Genomic DNA, 16,529 nt, shown 5'->3' with positions numbered 1-16,529 from the left:
GGCCGGTGGGTTATTTGGAGATGAGCTTTCTAAGAGGGGGACTGTTCTCGGGTTAGTATTTCTCTCTGGCCCTGGGTTCTGAGGGTGTCCAGGAAGGGCATCATTCATGGCTTTGCTAACCCTTGCTAACCCACCTCCCAAACCAGTGTTTCATAGAAAAGCTAAAACCACTGCCCCAGCCTGTGGGAGCTCACAGTCTAACACAGCGTGACCACCAGATCTGCCAAGGCAATAGCTGGAGGGTCATTCTGGAAGTTTCCTCCAGGTATTCAACCTTTCCTTGTCCAGTCAGTGCCCCAGGGATACCCTGGAAGTAGTTCAGAATGGGGGTCCTTGGCAAACTGAGGGGCAAAGCTGATCAGAGCAGAGCCCCAAGTGTGTGTGCCCTGCCAGGGCCAGCCAAAAGTCAGGCAGCCTAGGCTTCCTGGGCTCCAAGGGCATTGCAGAGCCAATCTCCCCAGGAGCATGGTGAGAATTTCAAAGCTGGAAGTCACTGTGAACTTTGTCTCGCCAGCCACCTTACGTTCCAGTGGACAAAACTAAGGACTGCAGAGGGAGGGTGGCCTGCTAAGGTCCTATGTTCCTAAGAGGCAGGGCCAGCACTTGAACTCAGGCTCCCCACGGCCAAATTTTATTCCCCAGTCACCTTGCAGGTGTCTGTCCCCTGGGCGAGGGTCTGGGGGGGCGGTGACCGTGTCTCTGCAGCCTTCTTCTCTCTCCTGCAGGCTTGCTCTGCCCTTGGCATCCTGATCTCAGGCTCCCTTCATGACCTCACCTTTATTTTCATTGGGTGTTTGCTGATGCAGTGTTGAAAAGTTTCCTTCTTCTACTTTCACAGAGTGCTCAGAAAATTAACAAGTCTGAAAGACTCAAATAATTTTCGCTCAAATGGCAGGACCTCGGACATAGTGACATGCCATGGAATGGCAGGTAGTTCAATAACTAACTAAAAATTATATTCTATAAATTTATTCCTTTTTTGTTTCCTTTCCATCCTGGTTCTATAGAGACTTCAATGTAACTATAACAAAATTTTATAAATATTTTTAAAAGAATGACAAGCTATAAATAATATAAGAAAGTTGTAAATAAGAATAACAAATCAGAACAAAGGAAAATGTAAATAAGGCAGGAGGTCAGGATTGGTGGGATGGAAAGAATATTGGTATAACAATCATAACGGCTTACGGTGCTTCTATAGTTCAGCTATACACTTATATCTGAGATTCCTGGCAGTCAAGGAGAAAAGAGAGATATGGTCCATTACAGGGTCTTTATATCCAGAGAGGAAGAAATATATAAGTTCCTTGCAGGAAGCAGAGGATTGATTGAAAAGAACTTTTTCATGTGGTACTTCAGACAGGGGCAGTGAATGATGCATGAGATCACCTATGTCTTCAAATGACATCCCTCCAAGCAAATGCAGTGACTGATTTTTGTCAATGGAAGGTCACAACTCAGCAAAGGCTATTCTTTGAGCAGTCAAAGCCCTCCTTTGACTCCGGCAGAGAGTATCCTCCCAAAGCAGGGAAATCTCATTTCATCATATTACTGTCAATAGGGTGACCATGTAAGATATCATCCAAACTAGGACACTTTTGAGAGGGAAAGAGGTACAACTAATAATTATGGAGGAGCAACAGCAATAAACCAGGGCTGTCCCAGGCAAATCAGAACAAATGGCTACCCTTACAGTCAATATTTACCTTGTGACCCAAACCAGGCACAAGTACCATCTCTGGGGGTCTGGTACAAACTTTTGGTCTTTGCTGTGAGGACTGAAATGACACCATGGTCTCCTGTGGATTCCTAGAGACTGGTTGCCTAGTCTCATCCCCTCATTTGACAGATGAGGAGACTGAGGCCTAGCAGGATGATGTGATTTTCCCTAAAAATTGCACGGTGATGGTAGCTGAGGCAGACCACCCTCCGCCTCCCACCCTCTGGCCAGGGCTCATCTCCACCTCGGCGAATAAATGCCCCCTAGGACCACTGTGGCACAATGGGCACTGCAGTCTATGACTCCCTGTTCTATGGAGGCACCGGCTTGGCCCTACAGGACGTGGCTGTATCCCTGGCAATGAGCATCAGTGGGTGTCCAGAGGCTTAACAATCAAGGGGGCCTTTCAACGTATGTCCTAACCTCACTGTGGCTGCCGGGCAGGAGAAATGGGGAGCAGACTGAGGCTGGGGAGTCCATCCTGGTGGCATTACCCCCAGGCCTCATTTATCCAAGCTAATGCGGGCAGTAGTGCTGAGTCATGGAAAAGTCAGATGAGGCAGCCAGCATCTGCCGTGTAGATGCAGAACTGTGCTCCGGACTGGTCTGCAACTCCCGGGCTTGGCTGTACCTGTAGGGGGCGTGGAGGAGGAGGCCCCTGGGTGCTCTGTATAGATAATAAAGGGTTGACGCTACCTACTATTTCTAGAGACCCTTTCATGCAAGGATCTCAAAGCACCCCCAAGATACTAGCTAGTGGCAAGCTTTGCTTCTTCCAGTGGATGGAAGGGACCCTCCGCATGACTGGGTGGTGAACGATCAGTCTGGGTGGGGGTCAGTTGGCCAAGGAGGACTCTACATCGTCGAGTCCTGTGGTTCTCCCTTCACCGAGCCACAGGCTCTCCAGGGGCAGGTGGGGAAGTGCCCAGAGGCTGGGGTTTGGAGAGTCCCAGGCCAGGTAGGAGGGGTGGGGTGGATGAGGGAGACAGGTGGCTCTTGTGTCATCAGGTGACTCACTGGGCCAGCACCACCTGCCTGGGGTCAGCATCCAGGCTGCACCTGTGAGCCGGCCTCGGGGCTCTTCCCAAGCGGGCCCTCCTGCCAGCACCCTCTGGGGCAGGAGCAGCCAGGACATGTCAGCACCATCGGCGACCCAGAAGGAGTGGGTCAGTGAGGCCCGAGAGCCGAAAGGCCCACCCCTTCGTTCTGCATAGAGGGCACCTGAGCAGCCGGGGGGCAATGACTATTTCAGGCCACACAGGTCCCCGGGCTCCTGGGCCAGTGCTCTCTGCTGCCCTGCTCCACACCTCATGACAGGCCAGGGGTCCTTCATACGAGAGGCAATGGGAGGGGGCAGCAGGACTGGGTGCAGACCTGGGGCAACCCTAGGAGGGCTAAGAAGGCTTCAGCCTTGGAATGGATTACAGTTCACACTGGCATCATCACTTGTTTACTTAACTCTTTAATCCCTTTAGAAGGACTGTTTCCAATCACTGTGACCAAGTGACACTAAGAAGATGGCTCTTTTCTATCTTCTGTGCTTCTGAAGGTATGTGTGAAGTTTTAATATAAACCTGAAGTAACAGAAGAAAAAGCCGCCCCTGCAGAGAACTGGTGAGCACACCTGTAAAAGTCACCGGCGACACGAGGTCAGAGGTCGAGGGTTTTCTTGACAGGACCCAGAAGCTGGGCCCACAGGGGCCCGAGCCTCAGGCCAGAGGGAGGATGGATGTCCTCTGCTGGTGGTGGCAGAATGGCTCTGGGGGCCACATTGCCTGCCTCTGAGGCCACAGCCTTCAGAGCTCTGGCTTAGAAGCCAGCTTCGAACCACGAAGAGAACCTGAGTTTCAAGATCCAGTTGGCTAGCATATCAGACAACTTGGCTCCCACTTCCGGAAGCTTCCATAGGCCTAGCTATTAGGACAGCCCAACAAGGAAGAGAGCAGGGTGCTGGGGCTGGAGTCACAAAGGCCTCAGGGGAGTGGGAAGTGAGGGAGGAGCCCACAGGGCCGAGGCAAGGGGGCCTGAAGCTCTGAAACCAAACTGGAAACCACTTTCGTATCTAAGGTGCAGGGACAACGTGGCCATAGCCCAGAGTGGACGCCCAGAGGGCTCCACCAAAGGGGAGGTGGGAGGTGGGCTCTTTCAGGTGGTCAATTCCACCAGTCCTGGCAGGGGGCCAACTAGAATCTGCACGGGCTCTAGACTAGGGAGCTTGGGTCACCAGCCAAGTTAGAGAAGACTGAGGCAAGACAGGGACAGGAGCCTGATGTCCAGGGGCTATTAGGTCAATCTGCCCCAGACTTGGGGCATAAAGTTCTTATAATTTTGTTACACATATACATGCATGCATGCATCCCAATATGCCAACATCTGGTCAAAATTTTACTGACCATAAATAATAAAACATACCAATGTTAAAAACACCAGGAAAGCAAGCCTTCGCCTTTTTTTCAAAAGCTGAAACCCAGCACAGAAGGCCACAGGCTGGACAGGAGGCAAACAGTAAGTGTTTTTATTTAAGGACCCAACACCAAAACCAGTGCCCCTTCTGAGAATCTCTGTGTGTGACACTGTGTGTGTGTGTGTGTGTGTGTGTGTACAAGATGGGGCAGAATTCTTTTGCTGCAAAGAAAAGTAAAAGTGGCTGGGGGCTCAGCTGGTGGCAAGAGGGTGAGTGTGAAGATGTGGGTCTGGAGACTAACGGAAGAGGTCGTCAGAGAGCCACCGAAGGAAGTCTGGACAGAGAGTGGCCAAGGCCAATGGTGGGACTCTGGCTGGGAATGGGGAACGTGGCAGAGACTGAAAATGTCTCCCACTAGCCTCTCCCCTTTCTTTTCATAATTGAAGCCCCGGAGTATCAGCTGGATCTGTGGTCACCCAGTTGGACTGTATCTACTAGCTTCCCTTGCAACTAGTTCTGGCCAACAGATGTAGCTCGTAGGTCATGGCCAGAAGGAAAGGTGTCTGCCCTCCACGTCCTCATTTTCTCAGGAAGGAACATGGAAGTAGTAGTGGTGGTAAGCCAACTCTGACCACATGGAAGGGAACCTGACCTCCAGGGACGGCGTGAAGCAGAGTCACCTGCCCCCATGAGAGAACGACACCGTCTAGCTCGTCTTAAGCCACATCTACTCGGTCCCTTTTAGAGCAGTCAAACAAACACACTAACTCACACAGGCGGTTGCAGTGCAATATTAGTCCTGGGAAGTCTAATAAGAGCTTGACAGAGCCCAGGCCTGGGAACACTGGGATACAGGGAAATGCAGCAACACAGACCGGGGTCCAGGCCTAAAGGACATGATGGGCTCCTGCAAAGGGGCAGGTGTCCAGACACCAAGCCCACACACATGGCAACACAGCATGCGACCCCACAGGCAGCTTTGCAACTCAGCTTGTGTTTGAATCCTGGTTTCTCCACCTCCTAACTGGAAATGTTGGGAACCTCTCTAAGCCTCAGTCTCCCTACCTATAAAATGGGGACAATAAAAGTACCACATGTGGTTTAAATTGAGTTAATTCATATGCAACGCTTAGTATAGTAGCTCCTGGAATGTAGTAAACAGTCAAGAAATAATGGCCATCACTGTTATCAGGGGAAGTCTTTCTGTTTGAGGGGCTGCCCTGGCCTTGTGGGAAGAGCACTGGCCTGGATACCAATCCTGACTCTGCTGCTTTTAGGCCGCAGGCTGTTGTGAGCACTCAGTGTGATTATCACGTATAGAAAGTACAGGCATGACTCATTTAACTGTGCCTCGCTTTACTGCACTTTGCAGATAATGCAGTTTTTACAAATTGAAGGTTTGTGGCAACCCTGCATCGAGCAAGTCTATCAGCGCCATTTTTCCAACACCATTTGCTCACTTCCTGTCTATGTGTCACATTTTAGTAGTTCTCATAATATTTCAAACTTTTTTATTATTATTACATTTGTTATGATGATCTGTGATCAGTGATCTTTGATGTTACTACTGCAATTGTTTTTGTGGCTCCAAGAACCATGCCCGTGTAAGATGGCAGACTTAATGGATAAAAGTTCTGTGTGTTCTTTCTGACTGTCCCAACAGGCCATTCACCGTCTCTCTCCCTCTTTTTGGGCCTCCTTATCCCCTGAGACAACAACAATGTTGAAATTAGGCCAATTAATAGCCCTACAGTGGCCTCTTAAGTGTTCAAGTGACAGGAATAGTCACACGTCTCTCACTTTAAATCAAAAGGTAGAAATGATTAAGCTTAGTGAGGAAGGCATGTTGAAAGCTGAGATAGGTCAAAAGCTAGGCTTCTTGTGCCAAAGAGTTAGCCAAGCTGTGACTGCAAAGGAAAAGTTCTTGAAGGAAATTAAAAGAGCTACTTCAGTGAAAACACGAATAAGAAAGCGAAACAGCCTACTGCTGATAAGGAGAAAGTTTGAGTGGTCTGGATAGAAGATCAAACCAGCCATAATATTCCCTTAAACTGAAGCCTAATCCAGGGCAAGGCCCTAACTCTCTTCAATTCTATGAAGGCTGAGAGAGGTGAGGAAGCTACAGAAGAAAATGTTGACGTTAGCAGAGGTCTAAGGAAAGAAGCCGTCTCCATAACATCAAAGTGCAAGGTGAAGCAGCGAGTGCTGATGTAGAAGCTGCAGCAAGTTATCCAGAAGATCTAGCTAAGATAATTCATTACGGTGGCAACACTAAACAACAGATTTTCAATGTAGATGAAACAGCCTTATTTGGAAGAAGATGCCATCTAGGACTTTCATAGCTATAGAGGAGAAGTCAGTGCCTGGCTGCAAAGCCTCAAAGGACAGGCTGACTCTCTTGTTAGGGGTCAGTGCAGCTGGTGACTTCAAGTTGAAGCCAATGCTCATTTACCCATTCTGAAAAATCCCAGGGTTCTTAAGGATTATGCTGAATCTTACTCTGCCTGGGCTCTATAAATGGAACAACAAAGCCTAGACGACAGCACATCTGTTTACAACATGGTTTACTGAATATTTTAAGCCCGGTGTTGAGATTTACTGCTCAGAAAAAAAGATTCCTTCCGAACTATTAACTGCTCATTGACAATGCACCTGGTCACCCAAGAGCTCTGATGGAGATGTTCAAGATTAATCTTGTTTTCATGCCGGTAACACAGCATCCATTCTCCAGTCCATAGGTCAAGGAGTAATTTCAACTTTCAAGTCTTATTATTTAAGAAATATATCTCATAAGGCTATAGCTGCCATAGACAGTGATTCCTCTGATGGATCTGGGCAAAGTAAATTGAAAACCTTCTGGAAAGGATTCACCATTATAATACCATTAAGAACATGTGTGATTTCATGGGAAGAGGTTGAAGTATCAACGTTAATAGGAGTTTGGAAGAAGTTGATTCCAACCCTCATGGATGGCTTTGAGAGGTTTAAGACTTTAGTGGAGGAAGTAACTGCAGATGTGGTAGAAAGAGCAAGAGAATTAAAAGTGAAGCCTGAAGATGTGACTGAATTGCTGCAATCTCATGATAAAATTTTAACAGATGAGGAGTTGCTTCCTAGGGATGAGTAAAGAAAGTGGTTTCTTGAGATGGAATCTACTCTTAGTGAAGATTTTGTGAAGACAAAATCGAAAAGATTTTGTGAAACAATGGCAAAAGATTTAGAATATTACATAAACTTAGTTGATAAAGCAGCAGCAGGGTCTGAGAGGATTGACTCCAATTTTGAAATAAGTTCTACTGAGGGTAAATTGTTACCAAACAGCATTGCACGCTACAGAGAAACTGTTCATGAAAGGAAGCAGTCAATTAATGCGGCAAACTGCACTGTTGTCTTATTTTAATAAACTGCCACAGCTGCCCCAGCCTTCAGCAATCACCACCCTGATCAGTCAACAGCCATCAGCACTGAGGCAAGACCCTCCGCCAGCAAAAAGATTATGACTCACTAAAGCCTCAGAAGAGAGTTGCATTTTTTAGCAATAAAGTATTTTTTAATTAAGGTATGTACATTGCTTTTTTTAGACATAATGCTATTGCGTACTTAGTAGACTACAGTATAGTGTAAACATAACTTTTATATGCACTAGGAAACCGGTACATTTGTGTGACTCGCTTTACTGTGGTGGTCTGGAACCAAACCCACAACATATTCAAGGTATGCCTGTGTCTGGTACACAGCTGGTGCTTGAAAAATGAGAGCAGATGTTGAATCTGTAGGTCAAAGCAGGGCCTCCACAGAAGCTAACACAATGCTGAACCACTCAGCTAGTGGTATAGCCTTTCTAAGTCCCCCAGACGAGAGAGGTATTGGTTCCCAAGCTGGGCAGGGCCAAGTGGTAACAGCAGTGGGGACAAAAGCATAGGCAAGTGATCAGGTGGTGACAGGTCTTATGGACCTGACTTTCTGGGACACTTTTCAGATTGAATGCTTCATACCAACCCAGGGCTCAAGCTAGAACTGAAGATACTCATGGATTAAGTCATTGCAATCTTGGCACACAGCTTTCCCAGATGGGCTGGTCCATCCCGCTGCCTCCATGAAAGCTGTACTAGGTGGTTCTCCTACTGAGGCTGGAGATTTTGGAGCCTCCAGTGTACCTCTTGGTCACTGGGTTCCTGTGATATGGTGACTGGTCAGTGAGGCCCAGGGCAGGACAGCTCTCAGAGGGGCCTGAATCCTGGCCTCCATTACAGCCAAATGGATGAATTGCATGAGAATATCCTGTCCTCAGACTCACAGCACTTTGTACCCATCATCTTAATTTGCTTCTGGGAGGATACTGAGGCCCAGAGGAGAGGCATGATCTGCCCATGGAGAGCCAGCTAGGAGGTGTTCAGGCCAAACGGAAGAAAATTCCTGAGTCCTCCAATTCTCTGTTTGGGGCCAATTCCCCTGAATGGCAGGGACTGCCTGACTCTGATTCAGCTTCCCTGGGAGCTCCTCAGGAGAAGACAGATCTGGGCTGCAGGTAGGATGGCAGGTAGGGCACCTGAAGAGAGCCAGGGGGCAGAGCACCTGGACTCCTCACCATCGTCGGCTACCCTGTTTCTCAGGCTCTGTGTGTCTCCTCCAGCAAGGGCAGTGGGAGAGGCCTGGAGTCACTCTGACTGCATGGGACCCAGTTACCTGTAGCAGGAAGCCCCTGACACAGCTCTGTTGTGTGATCCTCAACATTTTCTTGTTTTGTCCACCTGCTAGAGGTCGCCTGCACTCCTTGGCTCCTGGCCCCTGCCACCTTCAAAGCCAGCAGTGGCTGACCACATCTTTCTCACATCGACTCACTCCAACACTGACTGCTCTGCCTCTCTTTCACCTTTAAGGGCTCTTGTGATTATGTTGGTCCCCACCTGGATAATCTGGAATAATCTTCCCACCTCCACATCCTTGATTTAATCTCATCTACAAAGTTCCTTCTGTCATGAAAGGCAACACATTCACAGGTTCCAGGGATTAGGATGTGGACATCTTTGGTAATCATTAGTCTGCGTACCACAGAGATACCTTATTATTTTTTAAATCTGTATTTCTTGTTCTCTAGAACAAGGCTTAGAACTGTGCATAAGCTTATCAAACGACTATTTCATTCAGGGAATTATTTTTCATATCCTTTGCATATGTTTCTAATGAATTATATATTTATTTGTTTATACAAACTCTTTCGATACTGGGGATATTAATCCTTTCTATATGAACTGCAAATATTTCTCTATTTATTATTAGTCTTTAACTTTGCTGAACAGAAAAATTTTGTTTCTATGTGGTCAAATGCATCATCAATCTTTCCTTTTATGACTTTTAGGTTTCGTGTCCAAGATTACTTTTTAGAATGTCGCCCACTTTTCTTCTAGTCCCTTTATGATTTATTTTTTTCTTCCCTCTCTCTGTCCCTCCACCCCTCTGTTCCTCCTTCCATCCTTCCCTCCCTCCTTTCCTTTCCATTTCTATCTTGGCTCCATCTGGCATTTATTTTTGTGTAAGGAGTGAGGTAGAGATAAAGCTTAGTGTCTTTTCAATATAGCTAGTCAGTTGTCCTGACATCATTATTGAATAGTCCACCCTCACTCCATTGAAATGTCCTGGGGCATCTTCTAAAAGCACAGGTTCCAGCCCCATCCAGATCCATTGAAACAGAATCTCTGGGAAAACGGCCTCAGAATCTGTATTGTTACAAAACTCCCTTTGTAAAAATCTGACATAAACTTTTCTACAGCCCCATATTTGGGGAAACTGATGAAACTCCTCTAATTGCCTCCTGTAACTAATCACCTTACCTCTAGGCCCCCAATGTTCCTCCACCCCACCCCACCATTTACTGTGGAAAGTGAAATCTCTTCAATTGCCAACTTCACCAGGCCCCTCCCTCTGTCAAGAACTCTCCATAGCTCCCAACTGCAGGGAGATGCAGCCAATGGTGTTTCAGCTTCGTCCCAATCAGGCCCCGCCCAGCCTGTCCAGCCTCCTCTCTCCACCCAGCGCTTTCACTTTGCATTAACTCTAACCTACAGGCTCTTGACCTCTCTGCTTGAACACAGTGTTGTTCCCCAGGGAACAGACAGAGAAAGGAGTCTGGAGGTTGATTTTACAGAGGAGTCGGGGAATGCTTCCTGAAAGCACATGTGCTTGAACTAGGCCTTGAAATATGGGGAAAATCTTGATGGTTAGACTTGAAAGAAAAGGATTGTAGTCTAGCGGGGAGGTTCAACACATGCAGTGCTCAGGAGGCCGGAATGTGGTCACAGGGAACGGTGAGTTTGCTGCCTCTCTCCCCTCCAGGGCCTTGGGGCTCCCGAGCCCCGTATGCAGGCCGTTCAGGGTGTGGGCAGAAGATTTCAAAAGTTCCCTCCTAGGTCCTAGAATGACAAGAAAAAGCCCCAAACTGTGAAGGCTCAGTTCTGCCAAACAGATCTTCCAACTGAGCTGGGGTCAGTACTGACCCTCAGAAAGCAGGTAGAAGGCACAGTCTGGTCCTATGGGGTGGCCCAGGGTGTGCTGCTGGGCTGGATCAGGTTTCCAGGGTGACCAGCCCCTCACACCCTCTGGTCTGATGGATTGCCTATGCTGGGAAGAAGAAGTTTTCCACTAGTCCAACAGGTCAAATAGTGCTGCTTCCCTGAGAAGCCTGAGATGTCTGCCTTGGGTCAGACCTGTGGCTTAACCAGTTCATCAGTATCTTCCTGGGAAACTTGTCTGTCCCTGAACTGGGCAGTGGCTGGGCCTTATTCACCTTTGTATTTCAGTGCCAGGCACTGGACCCAGCACTGAGTAAAATATTAAAAATATTTTAAAATTACTTAAATGAGCATCTACTCTGTGCCCAAACTATACTAAACATTGACATATTGATCCTCACACAGATGCCCTTTTGAGAGGACTGAGGCTCAAAGAGGTGAAGCTAATTGCTTCAGATGATACAAGGAAGGGCAGAGGTAGGATTTGAACCCTGAGTTCAGGCCACTGCCTAGAAAACCCCCAAGAGCATTGACCTTGGTCAGAAGGGCCCTAGGTGGATTCTGCCTGTTTTCCCAGCATCCAGCTCCTCTAGGAAGTCTTTCCAGTTAACCACAGCCATCTCCGCTTACACCACTCTCCTCCCTATGTGCAATCACTCTGCATGACCCTGTTAACCTCAGGGCTGAGTTTCTTGATAAATGCTTTCTATCAGCAATGAGTGATAGATTGTTCACTGTCTGGGCAGATCCCAAATCATTTCCCTTAGATGATTGTCTCTGTGTTCCTACTTTCCCTTCTCCTCCTCCCTTCCAACCCCAAGACCCAGACAAGGCTTGGAATTTGTACACACTGGTCGAGAAACAAATTCTATTCATAGCAAAGAGAAATCTAGGTAATCCCGGGTGAGTTATAACTGGCTGGTGTTTGTCTTCCTGTTAGAAAGCCCAGGGATAGAGGTGGAATTGACATCACAGGGGAGGGGCCATCTCCAGAGACATCTCCAGGAGAGCAGGAACAGGTTTTATAGTCAAGACCAAACAACAATGCAGCCAGAACTCCACTCCGCCAGACCTTTGGAAGCCCAGACTTAGCCTGATTATTTGTGGTTGTGATAAGTAAGGCAAAGATGGTCCTAACCAATGCCTTGTGTCTAGACCAAACAACTGAACTCTTAGTATGTGTCAGGGCCATTCTTAGTGTTTTACACAATAATTCTATCAGGCAGGGACCATTATCATCTGCATTTTACAGACGAGGAAACTGAGACACAAAATCACAAAGCTGGTAATGGGAGAGCTGGAACCTAAACGTGGGCCATCGGGTGACTTCTGCCGTGGAGACCCTCAAGGCAGCTGGAGCCAGGCCAGCCTTGCAGACAGGACTCAGATATGAATCACAGTCCGAACGCTTCAGGTAACCAAATACTGTTCCCAGCAGCATTCCTTCCCATCCTGTGGACTGGCCTTGTGAAGAGTTCTTTTTTCCCTCTTTCACCGAAAAAGGTAGCTACTGTGTTTAAGTCTTGTTCCTACTGAGACTGAAAATGAACTGAGATCAGGAACTGTAGCCTGAACTCAACAAGGGCCCAGTGAAACCCAGATGCTTGTAGTTAATTAATTTATGAAGTTACCTACTGTTATAAATCTAGTTATCTATCCACCCACCTATCTCGTTATTTATTTATAACCGCCTTGCTCCGGTAAGGATTAAAAGAGGCTTCTGGACACCTGTAAGAACTTGGGGAGCATCTGAACTTAACTCGACCTGCTTACCTTAAATGGGCCAGGAAGTACTTGTGGGTAAAAGAGCCTAAGGAAGAACAAGGCCTGAAATGAACGCTGGGCACAGTCAGGCAGACTTGTCTTCCAGCCATTCGCTTTCTGCCAGTCCTAAGAAACACCTGCCCTCCACGTTTGTCCCAATAGCCTGCTCTCTCATGGGTGTCCAGCAGGTCTAGCTGTTCCTTTGATGTCATTTTGTTTCTATGCAAACGCCCATGGTACAAAAGTCACACCTGCCTACAAGCTTCCTAGGTAGTTAAGGTTCTTTGGTCCACTCTAAAGGGTAATATATAGAACACACTATAATACACATATGCACACATCATAAACTCTATAAGGACAAATGACCAGAGAGACTGGGTGACATACAAAGTGTATTCCAAAGTGGGCAATGACAAAAGTAGAGAATACCTATGATCTCCACCATTCTTGCCCATGTGGCAAGATGGCTATAAACTATACTAGTAATGATACAGCAGTTACAATGATTGCTTTGCAACTCATTTCTTCATTTATTCACTCAGTCTGCAAGTATTACATGGATCTTCTCAATGCCAGGCCAGTAATATGAAAACAGACATAAATGATAGATCTTACTATAAAAAGCAACAGTAATCAAGATAGTGTGGCATCAACACAAGGGAGAGAACAACAACAACAACAAAAATCAGTGGAAACAACAGAGTAAGAAAACAGACCCCCACATATACAGTCACCCGATTTATAACTAAGGTGTGATTGCATTTGGTGGGGGAAATGTTAGCCTTTTCAACAAATGGTACTGATGCAATTGGATATCCATATGGAAAAGAATGAACCTTGTCTACAGCATACACAAAAATTAATGTGAAAAGGATGATTGGCCTGAATACAAAAGATTAAACAATAAAGTTTGTAGAAAAAAACAAAAGAACATGTCTTCATAAACTTGGGGCCAGCAAAGACTTCTTACACCGTTCACAAAAAGCAAAATCACATAATCATAAAGGAAAGGGTTGATAAATTGGGCTTCATTAAAATGAAAAACTTCTGCTCATCAGAAGATACCAATAATAGAGTAAAAAGACAAACCACAGACTGGGAGAAGATATTTGCAATACATACTCAACAAAGGACTCATCCAGAATATAAAAAATTCCTAAAAATAAATTTTAAGAAGGCACACAACCCAATTAAAAATGGCCAGAGTTAAAATGAGTCAAAGATCTAAACATAAGAACTAAACTATACAACTCTTAGAGGAAAACATAGGGGAAAAGCTTCATGACATTGGACTTAGCAATGATTTCTTAGATATGAGACTAAAGCACAGGAAACCAATGTAAATATAGATAAACTGGACTTCATCAAAATTTAACACTTTTGTGTACCAAAGGACACAATCCACAGAGTGAAAAGGCAGTCTACAGAATGGGAGAAAATATTTTCAAATCATATATGTGATAAGGGGTCATATGAAGAATATATAAAGAACTCCTACAACTCAAGAACAAAAACCAAACAACCAGATTAAAAAATGAGCAAAAGACTTGAATTTCTCTGAAGAAGATATACAAATGGCCAAAAAACACATGAAAAGATGCTTAACATCACTGATCATTAGGGAAATACAAATCAAAACTGCAAGAAACCACCTCACGCACATTAGAAGGGCTACTAAAAAAAGAAAAAAAGAAAAAAACCCCAGAAAATAACATGAATTGGCAAGGATGTAGAGAAACCTTATGCACTGTTGGTGGGAATCCAAAATGGTTCAGCCTCTTTGGAAAACAGTATGGTGGTTCCTCAAAAAAAATTAAAATAGAATTACCATATGATCCAGCAATTCCACTTCTGGGTATATACTCCAAAGAATTGAAAGCAGAGCCTCAAAGAGATATTTGTACACCCATGTTCAAAGCAGCATTATTCACAATAGCCCAAAGGTAGAAATAATCCAGGTGTCCACTGATGGATGAATGAATAAACAAAATGTGGTATATATATGCATAGAATATTATCCAGTCTTAAAAAGGAAGGAACTTTTGACACATACTACAATATGGTTGAACCACAAGGACATTATGCTAAGTGAAATAAACCAGTCACAAAAAGACAAATACTATATGATTCCACTTATACAAAGTACCTAGAGGAGTTGACTTCATAGAGACAGAAAAGAATGGTGGTTACCAGGGGCTGGCAGGGAAAGGGGAATGGAGATTTGTTGTTTAATGAGTATAGAGTTTCAGTTTTGCGAGATGAAAAGAGTTCTGGAGAGTCACCGATATTGCACAACCATGTGAAAATAATACTACTGAACTTAAAAAGGGTTAAGATGGTAAATTTTATGTTTTGTGTATTTTACCATGATTTTGTTAAAATGGCAAAAGATTTGAACAGGTACTTTAAAAAAGAGGTCATCTAAATGGTCAACAAGCATATGAAAAGGTGTTCAACACCATTACTCATTAGGGAAATATAAATTAAATCCACCACACGTTCACCAGAATGGCTAAGGTGAAACAAACAAAATGATACCAAACGCAAGAAAGTGGAGCAACTGGAACTCTTCTTGTACATTGTTGGTGGGAAAGTAAATGGACACAACCATCTGGACAGTTGATTGGCAAAATCTTCAAAGCCAAACCCACACCTATCCCATGACCTAAAAATTCCACTGTTAAGAACGTTTCCTACAGAAATACATGTAAATGTCTGCCAAGAAATGCAAACAAGAATGTTCATAGTAGCTTTATGTTATGAAACAGCAAAAAACTGGAAACAACCCAAGTGCCAACAACAAACAGAATAGATAAATAAGTTGTGGTATATTCATACAAGGATTATCACACAGTAATTAAAAAGGACAAAATACTGCTACAGACAAAAATACAGATGGATCTCACAGGTAAAATAATAAGCAAAGGAGTTCAGACACAGTAGGCTAAATACTGTATGATTCCATTTAATTAAAGTTTAGCAAAACTAATTATTGTATTAGAAATCAGAATGGTGGTTAGCTCTGGTGGGGCAGGTAGGTATTGGCTGGGAAGGGGCATGTAGGAGTTTCTGGGGTGATAGAAATGTTCTACATCTTGATTTGGTTACATGTATATTACATGAGTGTATATATGTAAAAACTATTTGAGTTGTAACCTTATGATGTGTGTTCAGAATTATATGTATGTTATGCCGCAATTTTAAAAAAGACATGGACTTTGCACTTGAAAAATACAAAGCCTATGAGAAGAGAGACACAAACAAAAATAGATTATAAGGTGTGGTAGATGCCATGATAGAAAGAGGCTGCTCTGAGTACAGGCTGGGGGTGGGGAGGAAGGGGAGGCTTTAGAGAAGGTACACTGGGCTCTGAAGGACGCTCGGGATTTCACCAACCAGAAAAGGGGACCAGTGTGAGCAAAGGCAGGATGATGCTGGAGGAAACCCTGAGTGTGTGAGAAGGTAGGTCAGTGTGGTTAGAGGGTCGGGGGTGTAGAGCTTAGTGGTGGGACATGAAGCTGAAGATATGAATCAAGTCAGTCTTCAGATCTGTTTATTTAAATGAGCTCCCTATAACACTGGCTGAGTGAATGAATGAGCCTTCCCACAGTCACGACACATCTGATGTTTGGAGTCACAGGCACGGCATGTTTGCATGGCAACACGTACTGATGAGATACAGCCCCGGTGTGGCTGTGCAGCCCGTTTCTTCTAAAATTGTTAATTTCCCTTTGAATTTTGGTTCAACGTCTTCCAGGTCCCAGAATTAGAAACCATCCTCACTCAGTTACAGTACTGACTCGCCTATGAACGCTGAGGGTTTTTTTTTTTGTATTTACCCTCTCTCCCAACTTCCTTCCACACCATCTCACCATTATATATTTTTGGTTGTTCTGGCAGTTGCCTTTAACATCTTCCAATAATATACTTAAATTGCTATTTCCTGGTCTGTCAACTTTAGATAGGATCTATTCATTTCTATGAACAACGAAGAAATTCGTGCACTCTCCCACATTTCCACCTTTCTTCTGTCTACCTTTAAATTCCTGTTAGTTATACATTTATTACAGTATCCTTATATTGTCAAGTTTCATAACATTTACATTTTCTTCCATATTATAATTGTCTAGTC

The 16,529-nt window shown here is 45.0% G+C and overlaps 1 protein-coding gene across 7 annotated transcripts in view; it reads right to left on the bottom strand.

The window, feature by feature from the left end:
* The window catches only part of HIVEP3 (HIVEP zinc finger 3), a 508,837-nt gene that overhangs the window by 59,321 nt on the left and 432,987 nt on the right, over positions 1-16,529 (bottom strand). The gene's annotated exons all lie outside the window — the stretch shown is intronic.

The sequence above is a fragment of the Balaenoptera physalus genome (genome assembly GCF_965194825.1).
Source record: "Balaenoptera physalus genome assembly, chromosome: 1".
Classification (NCBI taxonomy): domain Eukaryota; kingdom Metazoa; phylum Chordata; class Mammalia; order Artiodactyla; family Balaenopteridae; genus Balaenoptera; species Balaenoptera physalus.
This window is presented reverse-complemented; position numbering and strand designations above follow the sequence as displayed.